This window comes from Mustela nivalis (assembly GCF_964662115.1).
Source record: "Mustela nivalis genome assembly, chromosome: 8".
NCBI classification, from domain to species: Eukaryota; Metazoa; Chordata; class Mammalia; order Carnivora; family Mustelidae; genus Mustela; species Mustela nivalis.
The window spans coordinates 41897142-41918506 of record NC_139027.1 but is presented as its reverse complement, the minus strand read 5'-3'; positions in this window follow the sequence as shown (position 1 = coordinate 41918506).

Below are 21365 nucleotides of genomic sequence, written 5' to 3'. Positions count from 1 at the left end.
AGTGAGTGAGTGAGAGAGAAAAGAGAGACTGTGACTAAAGGGAGAAACCATAAATTAAATACCTGTAATAAATATATTCAGCCAAGTGCCATGCAGAGACCTCATCTGGGTTCTGGTTCAAGCAAATAAACTTAAAATATGTGAGGTAGTCTGAACACAGACTGGATATTTATTGATATTCAGAATGTATTGTTATTTGTATTAGGGGTCCTGTTTAAATATTTATGGCAGAAATCAGAAGATGTCTAAAGATACATAAAATGTGCATCAAACTAATCTAGCAGAGGAAGGGCATCTGTCTGAATCTAGATGAATGGTTTTCAGTCATTTTTATGCATTAAAATTACCTGCAAGATGATTGCCAGTTTCCATTTCTAGAGTTCATGATTGAGTATGTCTAGGATGGAGCCTGAAGATTTGCATTTCTTTTTTTTTTAAATGTATATTTATTTATTATTTTTTTAAAAAGATTTTTATGTATTTGACAGACAGAGATATCAAGTAGGTGGAGAGGCAGGCAGCGAGAGGAGGTAGCCGACTCCCTGCGGAGCAGAGAGCCCGATGTGGGGCTCGATCCCAGGACCCTGAGATCATGACCTGAGCCGAAGGCAGAGGCTTTAGCCCACTGAGCCACCCAGGCGCCCCTATTTATTTATTTTAGAGAGATAGTGTGTGTATGCACACAAGCAGGGGAAGGGACGGAAGAAGAGGGAGAGAATCTCAAGCAGGCTCTGACTTCCTGCTGAGCACAGAGCCTGATGCGGGGCTGGATCTCACCACCCTGAGATCATGACCTGAGTAGAAATCCCTAGTTGGCCACTTAACTGACTAAGCCACCCAGGTGCCCCAAGATTTGCCTTTCTAACAAGTTCTTGGGTGATGCTGATGTTGCTGGCACAGGCACCATATTTTGACAATCCTTGGACAGATTTAATAATAGTGCCCATGAGTTGGTGGGTATTGAGGCCAGGAGGTAGGTGTAGGAGGCTTCACTAAGTCTTTCTTTCTACTTTTGTATGTATTGGGTATTTTTTTATGTTTTGAAAAGCCAAAAAATATCCAAAAGGTATTTATCATATTAAAAGTCAGTGTACTATCTGAGAAAGAGGATGGTGATTGGGAAGGGCATAGAGACTTTTGGATGCCTTTATGTATTTCTTGACCTGGGAAAAGTTTTTATGGTATGTTTGCCTTGTGGTAATACACTGTGTTGTGTTATCATGTTATCCTTTAATGAAATGTCTCTTTAAAAAAAGAAATCCTATAGCATTTATCTCTATTATTTGTTTTTGGCATGATATATTCATAGATATTTAGTAATAGTAAATAGTAATAGATTTTGGAGATGCAGAGATGAGAAAAATGAGCAAATTTCAAAAAAACTATAGCAAACGTGGATGGATGGATGAATAGATAGATAGATAGATAGATAGATAGATAGATATACTATGATTTTTTACTTACTGAGATTGAGTGCCCTTTAGAATTTTGGAGACTGGTGCTTAACTGGAGAATATAATCCAAGTTTATTCCATCTTTAGAGCTGATAGCATCTCAGAGTAGCCCCTGCATCTGCAGCTTTCTTAGTGAATATGTAAAGGCATTTACATTTTTATAAGAAAACATTAACGATAAATATGTGAGCCAGCATGGCATTTGTCCTTTCCCCTTTAGAGCAAAGTAGTTCAAAAGTGTTCATTACACTTGTGCTCTCCCAGACTTCTCCTTTCATCTCTTACAATCTTCCCTGTAGTCTCACATCCCTATCATTCATTCCGCTGGCATTGCTCTTGTCAAAGATAATGAGGGTCATATACCAATTTTAATGGTCATTTCTCAGTCTTCCTCCTATTTGAACTATGGCAGCATTTAGTTCATTTATTCTCTCCTTCCTATAAATATTGACCCTCGGGACTCTCTTTGGTTCCCTCTTTTCTTATTAGACAGTCCATCTTAGGATCACTGGCTAATTTACTTTTTAATTTCTGAAATATGGAGTGTGCTGACATGGAGACCCTGGATCTTTTATTTTCTCTTTGTTTTATTCTGGTGATGTATTTGCACCCATGGCTTAAATTCCATCTACATACTAATGACTCCAAGACCTATTTTTCCATGGCTTATCTCTCTTTGGAGATCTTGATTCATATATTCAGACACCTGCTATCAACATTTCTGATTAGATTCTTCAGAGGTAGTCCCAAATGCATCTTGTACAGAACAAATTATGACTTTAAAAGAAAAATCTCAAAACTGTCCATCCCTCAAATTTTCTGCATTAGTAAAGGATAGCACTAACTTTCTTAGGTGTCAAGCCAGACACTTAGAATTTACCCTTGATTTCTCTCTTTTCAGCACCAAAATGCTATAATCAATTTTATCAGAAAGTTTTACTTTGATGAATGGAACAGAAATACAGAAAATGACCTAGGCACTCACACTGCATATCCAAGACAATGAGATATATGCCAATGAAGATTCCTTTTTTCTCCTAGTAGGAATGGACTTGTGTTTTCCTTTCCTAAACAGGATTGTGATTTTCAGTAGTTCTCAAGGTGAATGTATGCTGGGCAGTTGGTATTCCCAAACACCCCTGAAAAGCTGGCAGGCAATATGGGCTGCGCTGCATCCAGATCATTTGTTATCCTTTGTAAGTTTCACCATTCAAGTCTGTCCCTGGATCCATGTCAAGTGACATTGTAGAATTCTTCCTTTACCCTTTAACATGGGAGGTGGCTAATAACATGTCACCATTTTGCCACCCAAATGACAGCCATGAAGGGACTCTTCTTACAAAATGTTTGTTAGTTCTGGTTCCAAAATCTATTTCAAGTGTGTCTGTTCTGTCTCTACTGTCAGCCTCGTGTGCCAAACTACTATCATCTTCTTCCTGCATAATTTTAAGCATTGCTGGTTTTTCTACTTTCACTCTTATCTTTCTGAAATCTGTCCATCCCTCTAATCTGAGGGATTTTTTTTTTTCAAAGTATAAAAACATTTTGTCACTCCTCTTTTAGAATCTCATTAATAGTGTCCTATTGTTCTTAAATAAATTCCAGACTTCCTACTGGGACTAAAAACAGCATCATTTCCCTCTACCTGCATCTCCCAGTATCGTCTCAGCTCACCTTCCTCTCATGCTCTATATCTAGTTCTAGTTTTGAACAATTCTGATGATAAGTTAATTTCAACAAGTATTTATTGCTATGTAAAAAACTATCACAAACTGTATTAAACCTGTGGAATGTTTTGCTGTGAATTTGGGCAGAACTCGACAGGATGGGTTTTTTTTTGCTCCATGTGGCATTAACTGAGGCTACTTGGTAGTTTTCAGCTGGTAGATGGTCCTAGATAGAGGGTGTACAATGGCTTTACTCATATGTCTAGTGTCTAGACATGGTTGGCAGAAACGCGCTGGGTTCCTCTTTCTCTTCATGTTGCTGTAGAGCCTCTCCACCTAGGCCTTCTTGTTAGATAGTCTGATATTTTACAAGGTAGCCCAGGGCTCCAGGAGAAAATGTCTCAAGAAGCAGGAAATGGAACATTCCAGTCTCATAGGCCTGGTCAGTAGACTGGCTAGCATCATTTCTTCCAGATTCTATTGGTCAAAGCAATCACAGAATCTGCCCAGATTCAAAAATAGAGGGAAAAAAATCCCATCTCTTACTGGGAATCGGGTTAAAGAATTTAGGCTATCTTCCACCCAGGACCTTGTGTTTCTTAGCCTAGAATTCTCTCACTAGACTGACCCATCACTTTCTTCAAACTTACCTAACGTATCAGTGCCTTAGATTAAAATTCTTCATTATACCTATCAAAAATAGAATCTTCCAAAACTAGTCATTTTGATAATATTTATTGACTTTAGATTTCTGAGTACATTCCAAATTAATTTTGTTCTTTCCTTGCATTAGTAACAGTCTCCTCTACTAACTGCAGTTGCTACAATAAACACAACTTTATCTTTCTTGCTAATTTTTTCTCTCACTCCTAACAATTTAATACAAGGTGTTTTGTTTTGTTTGGTTTTGTTTGGTTTTGTTTTAATGATAAGGTCAGTGAGCCCTAGAATGTGAATGACTTTCCTGAACGTAGATTATGTAGTGCAGACTTAAGAGAGTACCTATCAAAGAAAACTATCTCTGGGCCAGGTAAATAGGTGAGACAGATTTTTTTTTTTTTTTCAAAAATGTTGCAGTAGGTCAGAGAAATTCATGTAACTCTGCTGAAACAAAAGGCTAAAGAGGTTTTAAGCAATTTGGGGAGCTAGCCCAAGTGCATGGAAAGACACTGAGGCAGGTGGAGACTGGTCAGTGTGATTAGGCCATTTGTGTTTGCTAACTGGCACTTGCTCAAAGTTAGGTTCCTACCTTCCCACAGAATCTGGGAGGTAGGAATCTACCTTTTTTTTAATGGTTATACTGCAAAGGGATGCATATCGGGTCCTTAAAAAAGACAAACTTGGTTTTAAAACTAGCAAGAGATTGAGAGTAGATTTCACCTCACAAAGGTAGAGAAACAATTTGCAGTTATAAGTTTTCAACAGTTAATTCTCTAAGAAAAAGGAAAGCTATAATCAAGAAGAAACTTGTCTGAAGGTTAGTCACCCTAATTTAGGAATCTTAAGACTTTTCTTAGTCCTCTAGCCCTTGTTATAGTTACAATCTAATTAAATACCTACTTGGCAAGGTAAGGAGTTTAATACTATAAATACAAAAAATATGTAAAATCATTTCTTTATTGCATTGTTTTAATATGTATAATTGTCCAGTGTACATAATAAATGTAACATATACTAGTAAAGAGATAAACATGGGCTGGAATAGGGTTGCCATCTACAAAAAGGAACATCATTCATGATGAGAAAGAGACTTGACAAAGACATGGTAAAGCACCTTAATACATTTTGAAAAGTTATTAAAATGTACTGTAGATTTCAAAATAATGCTACTTCTTTTCTCAGCCAGTGAAAAAAGTTAATGGACGTAAATCAATGAGAGAAGATTTGTATACACAGAGAGATAGTTGGGTATTTTCATTAATTATGCTTTTGAAACTCTATTTCATGCTTAAGTATAAGAAGGATCTATAGGATATTTTTTAAGTAACAGAAATGCATAAATTCAGGGTGAGGAGCATACTATATGAACTTTTAAAGAGTTAACTTAATCCAGTAATATCAAGCAAAAATTACCTTAAGAAATATTTTTATTCATTCACCCATTGAACAAATACTTATTTAACCACTATTGTATGACAGGAACTATTCTAAGTTTTAGAGATAAAGTATTGAATGAAATATTCAATGGTCTTGCTCTTAATGGAGCTTATATTCTAGTTGGAGAACACAGATGGTTAAGTAATTATATCAGATAATGTATGAAAAAAAATTAAAGCCAGTGTCTAATATAGTATCTGAAGAAAGAGTATAAAGAAGTCAAGCAAAAAAAAAGGATAGTTGGGAAGAGTATTCCAGTCAAAGGTTATGATCATGTGCACAGCACTTGAGATAAAGACAGTATGTAAACTTCATAGACTTGTGTGGTTGAGACCAAGATTGTAAAACAGGTGCAGAATATTACCACTGAAGTTGAAAAAGAAGGTAAGACTCATACCATTTCAAGCCTTGTAGGCCAGCCTAAGGATATTGTACTTAATCCTAATAGAACTGGAAGCTCCTTAAGGGTTCCAAGGTAGAAATAACATTAATTTTTAAAATATATTAATTTTGGGGTGCAGAGCCTACAATTTCATTTTAATGGAGAGGATAAAGAAGAGGGGGGTGATGGGGCAAGTATGTCTGTGGGTGAGATGGCAGAAAATAAGTTGTTATTCTCCAGAGTATCCATTCTGTTAGTACTCTCCTGGAATTGTTTGATGAGGTTCACGTGAAGGCTGGTCAGAAGGACGTCGAAAGCTTTATGGCACTTTTTCTTTTTAATAATTTACATTCTTACTATTTAATTTATAAATTTTGTAACGAGTTGGGAGTTAGATTAATTTATGTTTCCTCTTTTTTGAAAGAGTAACTAGCTTTCATCTGGGCATAAGCATGTTCCTGTGTGAGGATGCAACATTTCGAGCTGTAATGCCTTCTCTATCTAGATTGTCTTGCCTTAGAAATTGGAAGTGTACTATATAACCTCCAAAGAGGTGGCAAAATCAGAAATGCCACATTACTGATATTTGATATTTTTTATATTTCTTATAGAGGCAGGGTTTCACACCTAATCTAATCTTAGGAAATAGACAACGTGGTAGAGGTGTGTTTGCTTGTTAATAAATTTGTTAGTTTGTTGTTTATTTATTTATAGTTGTTCTGCCTGGGTGAGGGGTGATTGGAAAAATACACCAGATTTTGTTGAATGGGATCAAGAACAGAGAGAAGAAAAACAAACTCTCAGTAGTACAGATTTGTCCTTCAAACAGGCACTGACCCTTCTTTTCAAGCTGCCTGCTCACTCACATATCCAAACATGTGAGGACTCTTTCATAGGACTTTTGATTTATATTTTGAAGGAAGAGGACATTTATCTCACAGCCTATCAACAGCATTAGTCCCTGCTGCAATTAACAGGATGAAAGACTGTCCTTGACAGTGGCTAAATTAATTTCTCTAATTTTACATCTCTCCTTTAGGAGGTTTTTAAATGAAAACCAACAAACCCATTGCAACTTCAGTATTTCCTAATAATGCACTACTTGATTTATAAGATCAATAGAATCTTATGGAATTTATACTGTGATATACAGGGCCCATTTACATGTTAAGAACCCATTTTTGGCATACATAAAAGCCATGGGATTTATTTTACAATGTGCAGGGCCATTTGTGATAAGAGTCAATTTACAATTGCTACAGTTGCATTAGCAGTAAACATGCTAACTATGGCTATTGTTGGTCTTTAAACTTATTACTATTGGAAAAGTTCTTCAGTCTCTAATCCCTGAGTATATCAAACTGGGTATTTCTTTTCTTTTCTTTTCTTTTTTTTAATTATTACTAGACTTCATTTTTTAGTACAGTTTTAGGTTTATAGAGTAACTGAGTGGATAGTACACAGAATTCCATACATCTCCCCAAATTACCCCCCAACTTTCCTCTATTGTTTACATCTTGCATTGGTAGGGTTTGTTAAAATGAGTAAACTAATGCATTCTTATTAACTATAGTCCGTAACATAAAGATCCACTCTATGTTGGGCACATGGGTGGCTCAGTTGGTTAACCATCTGACTCTTGATTCCAGCTCAGGTCATCATTGCAGGGCCCTAAGATGGAGCCCCATGTTGGGCTTCATCTTCAGCAGGGAGTCTGCTTAGGATTCTCTCTTTCCGTTTCCCTCTGCCTCTCAACCTCTTAAAAAAAAAAAAAATGATTCACGCTTTGTGGTATACAGCTCTATGGGTTTGACAAAGGCATATTATCCTCCATTAAATTTTCAGGTAGGATAGTTTCTGTTCCCTAAAAACCTCATTTTCATTTTTTTATCCTTTACCCCCACTCCCTGAGTCACTAGCAACCACTGATCTTTTTACTGTCTTTATGGTTCTGTCTTTTCCAAAATGCGACATAGTCAAAATCATACAGTATGATTTCAGACTGGGCTCTTTTCATTTAGAAATTTGCATTTAGGGCGCCTGGTGGCTTGGTGGGTTAAGCCACTGCCTTCGGCTCAGGTCATGATCTCAGGGTCCTGGGATCGAGTCCCGCATCGGGCTCTCTGCTCAGTAGGGAGCCTGCTTCCTCCCCTCTCTCTCTGCCTGCCTCTTTGCCTACTTGTGATCTCTCTCTGTCAAATGGATAAATAAAATCTTTAAAAAAAAAAAAGAAATTTGCATTTAGGGGTACCTGGGTGGCTCATTGGGTCAAGCTTCTGCCTTCGGCTCAGGTCGTAGTCTCAGGGTCCTGGGATCAAACCCCACATCAGGCTCTCTGCACAACAGGGAGCCTGATTCCTCTTCTCTCCCTGTCTGCCTCTCTGCCTACTTGTGATCGATCTCTCTATCAAATAAATAAATAAAATCTTTAAAAAGAAAAAAGAAATATGCATTTAACATTCCTCCATATTTTTATGGCTTAATAGCTTATTATTTTATTCTTGAATATACTCCATTTTTTTCCTAAATGAAAATGATATTGATAAAAATATTTTTGTTATCCAGAATGTCTTTTTTTTTTTTTTTTTTTGTAGGGGAAAAATACCATACAGCCTGTTCACTGTGACTACTTGGACTTTTCCCCTGTGAGGGTTGAGTGATGCTATAGGTATGGTCAAAGAATAAGAAGAAAAAAGGGTACGATGAGATCCATATGAAAAACAGAAAGGAGAATGGATTATAGACCTACATAAACAGGGAGTTAATTAAAGAAATGCTTGACATACAAAGATAGATGATGGAAGTCCTCATATCTCAAGACTGGTATCCCTGATGAGAAAAATAGAGAAGTGAGGTCAGGTAAGGGATCAAGAGCTTTCAGAGAAACTAAAAAACATGCTTGGCCTAGGAGAGAAAAACTGGGGGTGGGAGGGGTAAACTTGATAAGCTATACTGAGAACACAACGTGTGCTGGAAGGCAAAATACAACTTCAGTTTTCTGGTTGTTTTGCTTTAATAAATTTACTTCTTGAGGGCTGATGTTTATTCTATGTATAAATCCTGTGTATGCCCTCAAAACAGAGGAAACAGGTTGGGAGAAAAGTTGGTCTGACTTTGCTGCTCTATATTAATTGCATTGAGAGATCATTTTGTGTTCTCCTAAGAGAAAAGGGAAGGAAAATGAATTGAAATAATGAAATACCAGTATCTATATGCTTAGAGATTTAAAAAAAAATAGAAGAAATTACTTGGAAAGATGAGCAAATGGGAGGAATAGAAAGAAGACAAAATGCTTTACTCTTACGTACATTTCAAGAATGGATGAGGGATCAGGTCAGAATAAAACTCTCAGGTCAGAGCAGAATAAGCTTCCCTGTCTTGAAGGTCATCTAGTGCCTACCAGCAAACAGTCTGATGCTCCTTTGTTCAGTGAGTTGGAGGATTTGGGGGCTTATCAAGGAAAATCATGAGACTATGTGGTGGCAGAAACACACAGCAAACACACAGTTGTTTGGGTGAACTTGGACAGGGGAACTTCCCTTTGCATGTAAGAGAAAGACCCTGACATAACAAGACCTTCCAGAGACACCCAAAAAAGTGGAATTAGAGAAGGTTTTAAGTCTCGGGGATGTCACTCAGCAGCATGATGGGTCAGAGAGCTCAGAAGAGGTCAGTATGGCCTGGGGCTTTTATAGGTTTGTCTTATTTACGGCTAGCAGAGGTTGGGTGCAGTTTTGTTTTTTTACACAAGGTAGGCAGGCACTAAATGGCTGAAATTACTTATCTGGGCTCTTTTTAAAGCATTTGGAGGCATAAAAATTCGAGTCTGGCATGAGTGGGCTTTTGAGCTAATAGTCCTAAACTGCTGTGAAAAAGTAAACAACATAGGGCCAATATACAAGGGACATCTCAGCCCATTTATACAGTGCATGGGCATTACAGCTTGCATGGGCAAGCTCTTAACTACATCCTACCTCCCTTTATTCTGGTAAACGGGACAGCTGCTGGAGGGTCTCTTGCACACAGCTTCTTCTTCCTGTGCAAAAATTATTCCCAAAGCTTGATATTGAGGGCCTATATATAAATCTGGTCCAGCTATGGACAGACAAACAGATGATATATAGATAGAAAAACCATGTTAATTCCATGTGACATGGTTAAGGTTCACTGATTACTGCCATTTCTGGTTTAAAACTCACTTGTATTCAGGTTATTTTTGCTCTCACTCCCTTCACTTGCATTGAGTCTAACTCTGAAGCTTAGGTAAACTAAAGTAGTGTCGTGGAATGCATTGTCCACTTCTGAGTCTTGATCAGTGTGCCCACGATTCATTTACCTGCCCTCAGGTAGGCAAAAGTGATTGAGATATAAGTTAATCTGAACTATAGGCCAGTTTTTTAAAAAGTCATGCTTATTGTACATTTGTGTCTGTGACTTGTGAAAATAACATCTGCACTGTATTTATTTTGTATTCCACTTTTGCTCCCAGATTCCTCTTCATAGAGATGCCTACTTTCTTCCTTTGCCTCTCCATTACCTCTAGCCATGCTGTATATCACCAGAAGCCTTCTCTGCCACCTTTTGACTTGCTAGAAAAATAATCACTTTTACCGCTTATTCATTACTTTTGCTCTACAGTCTACTGTTGTCAAACAAGACAGGTGCATATTCTGTCTCCCTCTGCTGCATCCATCCATTCATTCAAATATATTCAATGCCTACTATGTTACAAATACTGTCTTACGCACTGGGGATATAGCAGAATGCAAAAAAGCAAAAAATTTCTTCCTCCTTGGAGCTTCTATTTTCAGTGTCAACAGGAAGATAATGAACATGATAAATAAGTAATTATATGCAGTATGTTAAATAGGGGTACATGCTAAGAAGAGAATAATTAGACACCAAATGAGAATTGGAGGTATCAGGTAAATTTTTAAATGTGATGACTGGAGAGGGTTCACTGGAAGGTGAGAATGAGGCAGGTGAGCTTGCTAAGCAGATAGCTTGGGGATAGGCATATCAAATAAAGGAAACAGCAAGTTCCAAGTCCTGTAGGTGAGCTGTAGCTGGAGTTTTCGGGAAACAAGAATCTCAGCGTGCAGAGTGAGCATGTAAGAGAATAAAGGATATAAAGTCAGAGAGGCAGCTGCAGGGGGTGAAGGGAAGGTACACATGGGATTTTAGAGCACACATATGCATTTTTATTTTGAGTGAGATGGGAAAACGAAAAAGAAGAGTTATATAATTTGATTCATGTTTTAAGAGGATCCCATTCTGCTGGGAAGAGACTGCAAAGGGAGAAGGTCAGAAGAGGACCTGGTTGGAACACTTGATACCTAGTTGTCAAGGTAAGAGATGAAGGTATGCTGGGCCAGAGTGGTAGCAGCATTTGGTGGTGAAACAGGTCAGCACTTAGATACATTTGAAAGTAAGTATTTGATGGTAAGTTGTGTGTGAACTATGAAGGAAGAAGGGGAATTAAGAATAAGACCAGGGACGCCTGGGTGGCTCAGTTGGTTGGGATCGAGTCCCACATCAGGCTCCTTGCTCGGCAGGGAGCCTGCTTCTCCCTCTCCCTCTGCCTCTGCCTGCCATTCTGTCTGCCTGTGCTCACTCTCTCCCTCTCTCTCTCTCTGATAAATAAATAAAATATTAAAAAAAAAAAAAAAAGAATAAGACCAAAGTTTTTGACCTGAACTACCAGAAGCATCTTTTGTTCTCAGTTTTTTTAAACCTCTTCCTCAATACCCCGCATTTCCTCATATCCCCTATTAGAGTTGTATCTGATTGCCAGCTAAAGTGCCCATGGTCTGTTTGACCCCATGCTACCTATTAAGAGCATTTGAAATCTTAAACTCAGTGTGTCTAATTTGAAACATCTAATTTTATCCTCTTGATTAGAAATACAGCCTGTCTAGTTGGTCTCCCCTTTTAGCCTGATCTCTTCTCCTTTATCCAAGACACATCTAGTGCTGCTGTTTGGCACAGGGAACAGTTTCAGTTAGGCCCCCTGCACCAAACTTGCAGGTAGCCCATTATCAGCAATAAATGCCCATTTTTGTCAGTGAGGATGAAATTAGGAAGAAACAGATAATGCAATTAAGGTACAAGATTCAAAGGCCTTTTTTTTTTTTTTTAAAGATTGTATTCATTCATTTGACAGACAGAGATTACAAGTAGGCAGAGAGGCAGTCAGAGAGAGGAGGAAGCAGGCTCCCTGCTGAGCAGAGAGCCCAATGCCGGCTCCATCCCAGGACCCTGGGATCATGACCTGAGCCGAAGGCAGAGGCTTTAACCCACTGAGCCACCCAGGCGCCCCTCAAAGGACATTTTTAAAAATTCCTTTTTCATAGATATTAAATCTGAAAAGTACCATCACCCAAATGAGATAGGTGTGCTTATAACATGTGAACAATAATGGAAAGCAATAATATTCTTGCAAATTCATACTGCCTTATTTTTTGCTTATCCAAACTTGTTCCTAGTACATTCTCACTTCATTTCTTCTGCTAATATTCTCCTCTGTGTTTGTGGTTTGTGTGAGCACTGCCCATCCTCAGAGGCTCAGCTCAGGCCTGCCAGTTTCATCAAGAAACTTCCTCTAAATGCCAATAATGATTTTTGTTCCATGAATTTTTATAGGACTCTTTCCCTAGAGGATTTCTTTGGCACTCTTTCACACTGCTTAATGTTAGTTTTCTGTGTGAGTCTGTGTCTGGACTCCTCACATTCATAATATGCTCTGTGAGGGTATGGACTTTGATTTCTCTATAATGTTGTGCACAAAACCAATTGCCAATAAATATGGATTGAAGTAAGCTCATTTCTTTGTCTCACCAATTTCCTTTAGTTCAGCTTTTTTTTTTTTTTCTTTTCTTTTTGGCTCAAGGTTGTGGAAAGGAAAAAGTCAATTTCTGTTGTCCTCCTTCCCTAAAAATGACCCGTGCCCTCCATGCAGCTTTTCCTCCCTGTACCCAGCTGAAAACGCCCTCAGTGAAGTTCTTCCACCCACTTGGAAGTCCATCTCATGCAATTTGACTATTTAAACCATCTAATAAATAAATATTAAGGGGCGCCTGGGTGGCTCAGTGGGTTAAAGCCTCTGCTTTCAGCTCAGGTCATGATCCCAGGGTCCTGGGATCGAGCCCCACATCAGGCTCTCTGCTCCGGGAGAAGCCTGCTTCCTCCTCTGTCTGCCTGCCTCTCTGCTTACCTGTGATTTTTCTCTGTCAAATAAATAAATAAAATCTTTTTAAAAAAAATAAAAAATAAATATTAAAAGTGCAAATAACCTTAGAGGATGGATCTTTTGTCCTATTTGGGGAAAATTCTATAACTGCAGTGCCTAGTTCAGTAGCCACAGGGCATAAGTAACTGTTGAAATATGACTGATTCAATACTGAATTTCAACTCTTTCAATAGTTTCAGTAACTGAAATTCCCAAGGGATTTCAAATACTTAATGTAAAAATATTTAAAAATCTCATTTTATATTGATTGTGTGGTATCATGATAAATTTTGGATATAGTAGGTTAAATAAAATACATTACTTAATTTCTACTTTTTAAATTCCCTTTTAAAAATCTATTTATTTATTTATTTATTTTAAGATTTTATTTATTCATTTGAGAGACAGAGATCATAAGTAGGCAGAGAGGCAGGCAGAGAGAGAGAGGAGAAAGCAGGCTCCCCGAGGAGTGGAGAGCCCGATGTGGGGCTCAATCCCAAGACCTGGGATCATGACCTGAGCTGAAGGCAGAGCCTTTAACCCACTGAGCCACCCAGGCGCCCTAAATTCCCTTTTAATGAGACAACTAGAAAACTTACAGTTACACACGTGGCTCACATTTCTGGTTCACATTTTGTTTCCTTTAGACGGGGCTGTTCTGCAGTATGAATTACAGACTGAACATTTGCAATGACAAAAGCCTACTGCTTGCCTAAACAACAGTTCACCCCCCATTTTTAGACAATTCCAGAACTTAAATATGTCTTCCTTATTGCATACATAATACACTATCTTAAAATTCAAATTCTTAGATTCTAATGATGATCTTTCCATTTACAAAGCTAGCTACGCTTTTCAAATATGCCAACGTCATGTAATTTATATAACATACTAACAGTCTGCGTCAGTGTAAGAAAACTGCCAGATATTATATTTATGTTTTACTAGATGCTTTAATCTAATGGAGTAAATTTGTTGTGGTTGTTATTTTTAACTTCTGGGACGGTTTTAGGCTAATAGGTGAACTGTTCGAATTTTAGGAACTGTTTTTAAACTAATAGGAATGAGAATCCTTGGTGTCTCTGCCAAATAAGAGTGTATGAGTAAGGAGCCTCCTCCTTTTCTGGTCAATAGATTACTCTGTAGTCTGCACACTGCTTTCTCCAAGCGTCTGTTATTCCTTTCACTTTCCTCCGTTTGCCCTGTTGAAATCCTTGTGATGCCTTTTTACATTAGACAAAGGCAAAAACCAGCCTTTGCAAATGTTTCTTCTGCACGATAAATCCCCTTGATTATGGAGGATGAAACAAAGGTACTGTAGAAGAACAAAGGGAAGATCAATTCAATTAATTAAAAAAAAAAATCAGCAGCTAAAATTCAACCAAGAGGTTGGTTTCTCCCAACCCTGTTCCATCACATTAAACCTCTTCAAAATCACTTATTCAAGGTACCTGGAGTGAATATCGACTTCAGAGTTATTTTCTTCCAATCTTAAAGTGTTCTGGTAATACTGACTTCACAGAACTATGTGACCTTCGTGTGTACTTTTCTGAAGACATAATTGCTTGCTGAATTCTGGGTCTCACAGTCACAGTGCCTCTTGGTTGTAAACCAGAGATATGCAAACTTTGTGATTTTTGCTGCTCTGAGGAGATGGAACAGGATATGAGAAATTCTCTGTGATTGAGAGGAAGTGTATGATTAGGGCTGATCATTCCCTTTGTGTTCAGAACAATGCTAGGTCTTGCTCCAATTTGGAGAGAAGTCTCATCTTTCAGGAGTTACCGTACCCATGTAGTGTGAGAAGTAGGCCCTGACCCTAGCTAGAAGATAAAGTACATAAAAAGCATGGTGATATAAGTCTCCAAGTACAGTGGAAACAACAGTTGAGACAGTTGACCATCCTATGCACTCTAAAAGTGCTTTTGGTTAATATTGTGATTTTCTATATATAGTTTATTTTGTTCATCCAATTAGTATAGCAGCTAATTTTGGTCTTATTAATACTATTATGGAAAACATTAACAATTTATAAATTCAACCACAAATATGTTCATAGTAGGAGAAGGTAACAAAGTTGACATGTGGTGGAACTGTGCTGTATTAGGTGTCTCTCGATCATCCTCACTTAAATATGCCTTGTGGGACTGGCTACTTATATTTTGGTTTGTGACTTTTCAATGAAATATGCACATGTTATGAAGATAGGAAAAGGAAGAAAATGGAAGATAGCTCTCTGTATATAACAGCTGGTATTCAGGGAGTCAAGGGATATGGTGCATTAGAATATGAGGGCACTTTTTCTCTGAGAAAGAGTATAGTTATGGAAAAACAGAAGTGTGATCCACCAGGCATAAGTATGGCTTCATGTTGAAACACATGAAAAGCATGTCAGTTCAGATGGGGAAATTTTCCATCAAGCCCAGAATAAAACAAACACTGTTTTTAGAGGAGGGGTGTTGTCTGGAGATTCCGGAGTGAGATCTGTTTCACTTAGTAGTCAGAGATTATGGGCAAATCACTACCTCTGTTTTGATTTCACTGACATAATATGGCAAATAACAGTGATTAACGTGGCATTCAGGAGGCTTTGTGGAAGTAGTGGGGCAAAATTATTTTCTAAGAGCTCCATTTCTGTCATAGTAGAGGATTTTGAAGTCCCCTTCAATTTATGAAATGTTTTATATATAAGGCTTACATTTGTTCATATTGAGCTCAGACTGATAGAAAATGGAATCAGAGACGCTAGTTTTGAAAGTGGTGTTCAGTAGCCAATCAGTGTGTCAAGTCCAGGGTGGCATGTCTGAAAAGCATGTCCTGTAGCAAGTAACTTAACATTGCCAAATGTGCTGAAGATGTTGCAGCTAAAATCCACAATGCAAAGCTGTAGAAAACAATACACACACCTCAAGAGCAGGCACTATCTCCAAGTGTCCAAGCGGCTATTGATAAATGAATGGAAAAAAGATGTGAGATTAGATAGATAGACAGATAGATAGATAGATCCATCTCTATATAATGGGAGATTACTCAGATGTAAAAAAGAATGAAATCTTGCCATTGCCAAAACATGAATGCATCTAGAGAATATATGCTTAGCAAAATAAAGCCTATCAGAGAAAGACAAATACCATATGATTTCACTCATGTGCAGAATTTAAGAAAGAAGACAAATGAAAAAAAGGGGGGGAGAGAAATAGAGACAAGACAAAAAACAGATTCCTTTTTATTTTTTCAGAGGGAGAGCAGAGGGTGAGAGCATGTTTGGGCGGAGGTGAGGGGTGTGTAGATGGCAGGGGTGTCGTGGGGAGGAACAGAGAAAGAGGGAGAGAGAGAATCTCAAGAAGACTCCACACCCCACACAGAGCTTGATGCAGGGCTGTATCTCATGACCTGAGCTGAAATCAAGAGTCAGACACTTAACTGACTGAGCCACCCAGGCGCCCCCAGACTTTTAACCACAGAGAACAGACAGATGGTTGCCAGAGGGGGAGTGGGGGTGGGGTGGGTGAAATAGGTGGAGGGGATTAAAAGTACACTGATCTTGAGACACCTGGCTGGCTCAGGTTGGTAAAGCGTGAGACTCTTGATTTCGGTGTTGTGAGTTTAAGCCCCAGGGTGACAAAAACAAAACAAAACAAAAACAAACAACAAACAAAAAAAGAGTATACTTATCTTGATGAGTGCTAAGTAATATATGGAATTTTTGAACCACTATATTATACAACATTGAAATAAAAAAATTAAAGATTTTAGTTAAGAGAGAGAGAGAATGAGGATGAGAAGGGGGAGGAGCAGAGGGAGAGGGTGAAGCAGAATCTGGCTGAGCATGGAGCCTACATGGGGGGCTCGATCCCAGGGCCCTGAGATCATGACCTGAGCCAAAGTCAGACCTTTAACCACCTGAGCCACCCAGGCACCCCTATCTCCCTGCACTGGAATTTAAATTAAAAAAAAACAAAAAAAAAGGATATGCAATGTCTCCTTTATGAAGCATCACAACTAATTTTGGTTACGGAAATGCAAGCAAAAACTTTTGGGATTCAGTTGAAGAGAAACAGAAAGCAAAGAAATACTGATTGTTACCCATGTAAAAGTAAAGCTATTTGAGGGAAGCTGGTGCTGTCTTAAAGATTATAACTGGAGCTAAGCAGAGATTTCCATTGCTTCGAATTGGCTAGTGTTTAGAGAAAATTGACTTAGAAATGCTAATCCATGTGCGAATACACACGGCACCCATCTCACACTAATCACGTGCAACAAGAATGAATGAATGCAGGCATTTGGGGATGAAACAAAGAGCAGAACAGATTCTCAGAGGAACTGTGTCAGGGAGGGGAGCCACAGTTATCTGTAGGAAGTATACAAGCAAGTAAAAGTTACATATTCTTCCTTTCCTCTTATTAATGATATTCCTAATAAGTCAGATGTGCTGTACGTCAATCATGATATCCATGAATTTTTGACTAAGGAATTACTAGCAAAAATCAGACCCTGTCTCTAGTTCATGCTACTTCAAAACCCTGTACATTTGTTTTCTGTATAATTCACATCTTCAAAGAGAGAAGTGTTCCTGAAATGTCCACCCCCCGCTCTCCATGAAAGACTAATATGAGATAAGAAAGTAAGTCTAATTCTCAACTTGATGGAAGAGAAAATGAAATGCTAAAATGCTGGATTATGTGTCAAATATTTTTGTATCACAGACTATCTTTATCAGAAGCTGGTCTGGCTACTGGACCATACCAGCAAGCAGTCTATAGGCCTACAAAATTGGTTTCCGGTTTAATACCCTGGTTCCATTTTTTTCCCTCTGATTTCAGAGGCCCCTATATTTGCTGCCAGGTAGATTATAATCTGAGAAAAGGACGTATATTAGGTCATCAGACATTTTCTGATATTATCACTAATCTTTCGTATAGGGCTTCCAGTTGATACGTTCTTCCATTTGGCATTATTTATAAAGTGCTTATATTTTAAACATTAAAAGTTTAAAACATTAAAAGTTTTAAGCCTGAAAGGTGATCAAGGAAAAGACAGAAAACAATCCTGCCTTTATCAACTCTGTGTCCCGGTGAGAGAGACGGAAGCGTATACCATACATGCATGTCAGAGTGATAAGTGCTATAAAGAAAAATGAAGTAGACCAATGTGCATGATAGGGAGCAAGAGGAATTTTTCTTGAGCAGAGACACGAGAGAAACAAGAAAATGAGGGTGTGAGGATCACAGGCAAACACCAGGTGAAGGTTCTGGAGTTGAAAGCAAGCTTGGCTTGTTCAGAGAACCGCACAAAGCCAGTGGGGCTAGAGTTACCTAAGCAAGGAGGAAAATGTTAAGGAAGTAATTCAGAAAAACATGGCCAGAGCCAGGAGAGTGGTTTTCAACCCTGAGGAGCTATAAAAACAAAATGATTACCCTGACCTTTCCCCCAGAGAATCTAATGTATATGATCTTGGATAGGTCTGGGGAGTAGGTAAGCTGTCCAGGTTATCTTAATGTAAATGCAGTTTGAGAAAAATTGAAGTAGGGTTTGTAGACCATCTTTTCTTACCTGAAAATGTGATGGAAATTCCTTCTAGGATTTTGAAATGAAAGAGTGAAAAGGTTTGATTCCTCTACTGGATGGAAAATTTTGGAAAGAGTGACAAAAGTGCAGGCATTGCAAAAATAATCTGGGCTAGAAACAAGGTAATCCCATAAATGGTTGAATTTATTTATTAAGTTTTCACAATATACATTATTCAGAAAGCAGTAAACAAGAAAAAAAAAAAATACACCATGGACCACTATGTTTGTTGGAATTGTGGACAGCAAAACTATGTTTCTCAAAATGTTGGTTGATAGTATGATTCATTTCATATTTTTCAGCTTAGAATTGAATGGAATGACTTTTTACCCATTGATGATACTTATTGTTACTATAGGCATTATTTGAACGTTTTTAAGAATGAATTAAGAATTATAATCCTGGCATTAATTTGTTTCTAATTACACATTCATTTATACTGGCATAATGCTAAAACCATTAATGCACATGTGCAGCAGATATCAGCAACCTTGGAAATGTTTTAGTAAATAAGACACAGTTTTATCTCATATCTTATGCATAAGTAGTCAAAATATTGTGAGATACATACTGATATCAAGACAAGTGTAAAGGAAAGGAGAGCATAGAACATAAGGAAGAAGATCATTCCTTTAAAAAAAAAATCTTTTTTTAATGTATAAAGAACTCTGTTAGGGCTCTCTAGAGAAACAGAACCAAATGGATCAAAGATGCATTTTATATGACATAGATAGATATGTATGATATATATGATACATATATCCTATTTATAAATTTTATACACACACACACACACACACACACACACACCCTAGTTTGAGTCTGAAGGAATGCCAGCAGCTGCTTTAGAAACATGAAGAGCCAGTGTTCCAGTTCAAAAGTTATCTTTAGGCTGGAGAATTCTCGTACTCATGGGTCAACCTTTGTTCTGTTCAAGCCTTCATCAGACTGGATGAAGCCCACTCACATTATGGGGAGCATTCAGTTTTATTCAGCCCATAGATTGAAAAGTTAGTATCATCCAATAACATCCTCACAGAAACACCTAGAATAATGTTTGTCCAAATATCTGGGTACAATTAGAATGTCCCATTCTAGATGACATATAAAATTAGCTATTATAAGAGCCTTAAAGACTAGTTTTCCCCATTTCTTTCTCTCTTTTTTTTTTATTTTCAGCATAACAGTATTTATTATTTTTTTCACCACACCCAGTGCTCCATGCAGTCCGTGCCCTCCATAATATCCACCACCTGGTACCCTAACCTCCCACCCCCCTGCCACTTCAAACCCCTCAGATTGTTTTTCAGAGTCCATAGTCTCTCATGATTCACCTCCCCTTCCAATTTCCCCCAACTCCCTTCTCCTCTCTAACTCCCCATGTCCTCCATGCTATTTGTTATGCCCCACAAATAAGTGAAACCATGTGATAATTGACTCTCTCTGCTTGACTTATTTCACTCAGCATAATCTCTTCCAGTCCCGTCCATGTTGCTACAAAAGTTGGGCATTCATCCTTTCTGATGGAGGCATAATACTCCATAGTGTATATGGACCAAATTTTCCTTATCCATTCGTCCATTGAAGGGCATCTTGGTTCTTTCCACAGTTCGGCGACCGTGGCCATTGCTTCTATAAACATTGGGGTACAGATGGCCCTTCTTTTCATGACATCTGTATCTTTGGGGTAAATACCCAGGAGTGCAATGGCAGGGTCATAGGGAAGTTCTATTTTTAATTTCTTGAGGATTCTCCACACTGTTCTCCAAAGAGGCTGCACCAACTTGCATTCCCACCAACAGTGGAAGAGGGTTCCCCTTTCTCCACATCCCCTCCAACACATGTTGTTTCCTGTCTTGTTAATTTTGGCCATTCTAACTGGAGTAAGGTGATACCTCAATGTGGTTTTAATTTGAATCTCCCTGATGGCTAGTGATGATGAACATTTTTTCGTGTGTCTGATAGCCATTTGTATGTCTTGATTGGAGAAGTGTCTGTTCATATCTTCTGCCCATTTTTTGATATGATTGTCTGTTTTGTGTGTGTTGAGTTTGAGGAGTTCATTAAAGATCCTGGATATCAGGGGGGACAAGATGGCAAGGAAGTAGGAGGAGGTGCCTTTCCCCCACTTATTTCTTAATAAAATCTAATAAATTAAGACTATTGCTAATTAAAAGAAGTAACTATCGAGGGAATAATAAATTATCTTATTTTGAGTTCAGTAAGTGTTTTGTTTGTTTTGTCTTATACTGTAAGGCAAGTGCTATCGCTGCCTCCAGAAAATGCCTCGTGGTTGGGTTACTGGTGGCTGGGCACAGAGTATGTATGGTCCTTTTTTGTTTCAAGGTATCAAACTCAGGTCACCAAATATTACACATTTTAAGAACAACAGCTATTACTAGAGTCCATCTATACAATATACTTTTTTTTTAAAGATTTTATTTATGTATTTGACAGACAGAGATCACAAGTAGGCAGAGAGGCAGGCAGAGAGAGAAAAGGGGAAGTAGGATCCCTGCTGAGCAGAGAGCCCAATGTGGGGCTCGATCCCAGGACCCTGAGATCATGACCTGAGCCGAAGGCAGAGGCTCAACCCACTGAGCCACCCAGGTGCCCCTATACAATATACTTTTTGCTATCACTCTCTCTGTGTGTGTATTATGTTACATACAGGTGGGTGTATGTATATACAGAATACTGTGTGTGTGTGTGTGTGTGCGCGCGCGCACGCATGCTTGTGTGTGTATTCCAAACCCTCCATAGTAAATGTCTCTGGACATTCCCAAATGTTTCTGGGAAACAAAATCATTCTAGTTGAGTACCACCAGGCTATATACCCAAACACGGAGTGAGTTGTATTACAGGAGAACATTGAGCCTGGGGATCCCACTGCTTTATAGCCTCCTGTTAGTAATTCTGTTCTTTTCTGCAGAGAAACATTACTTCATTCTTCAAGGGTGCTCCTCACA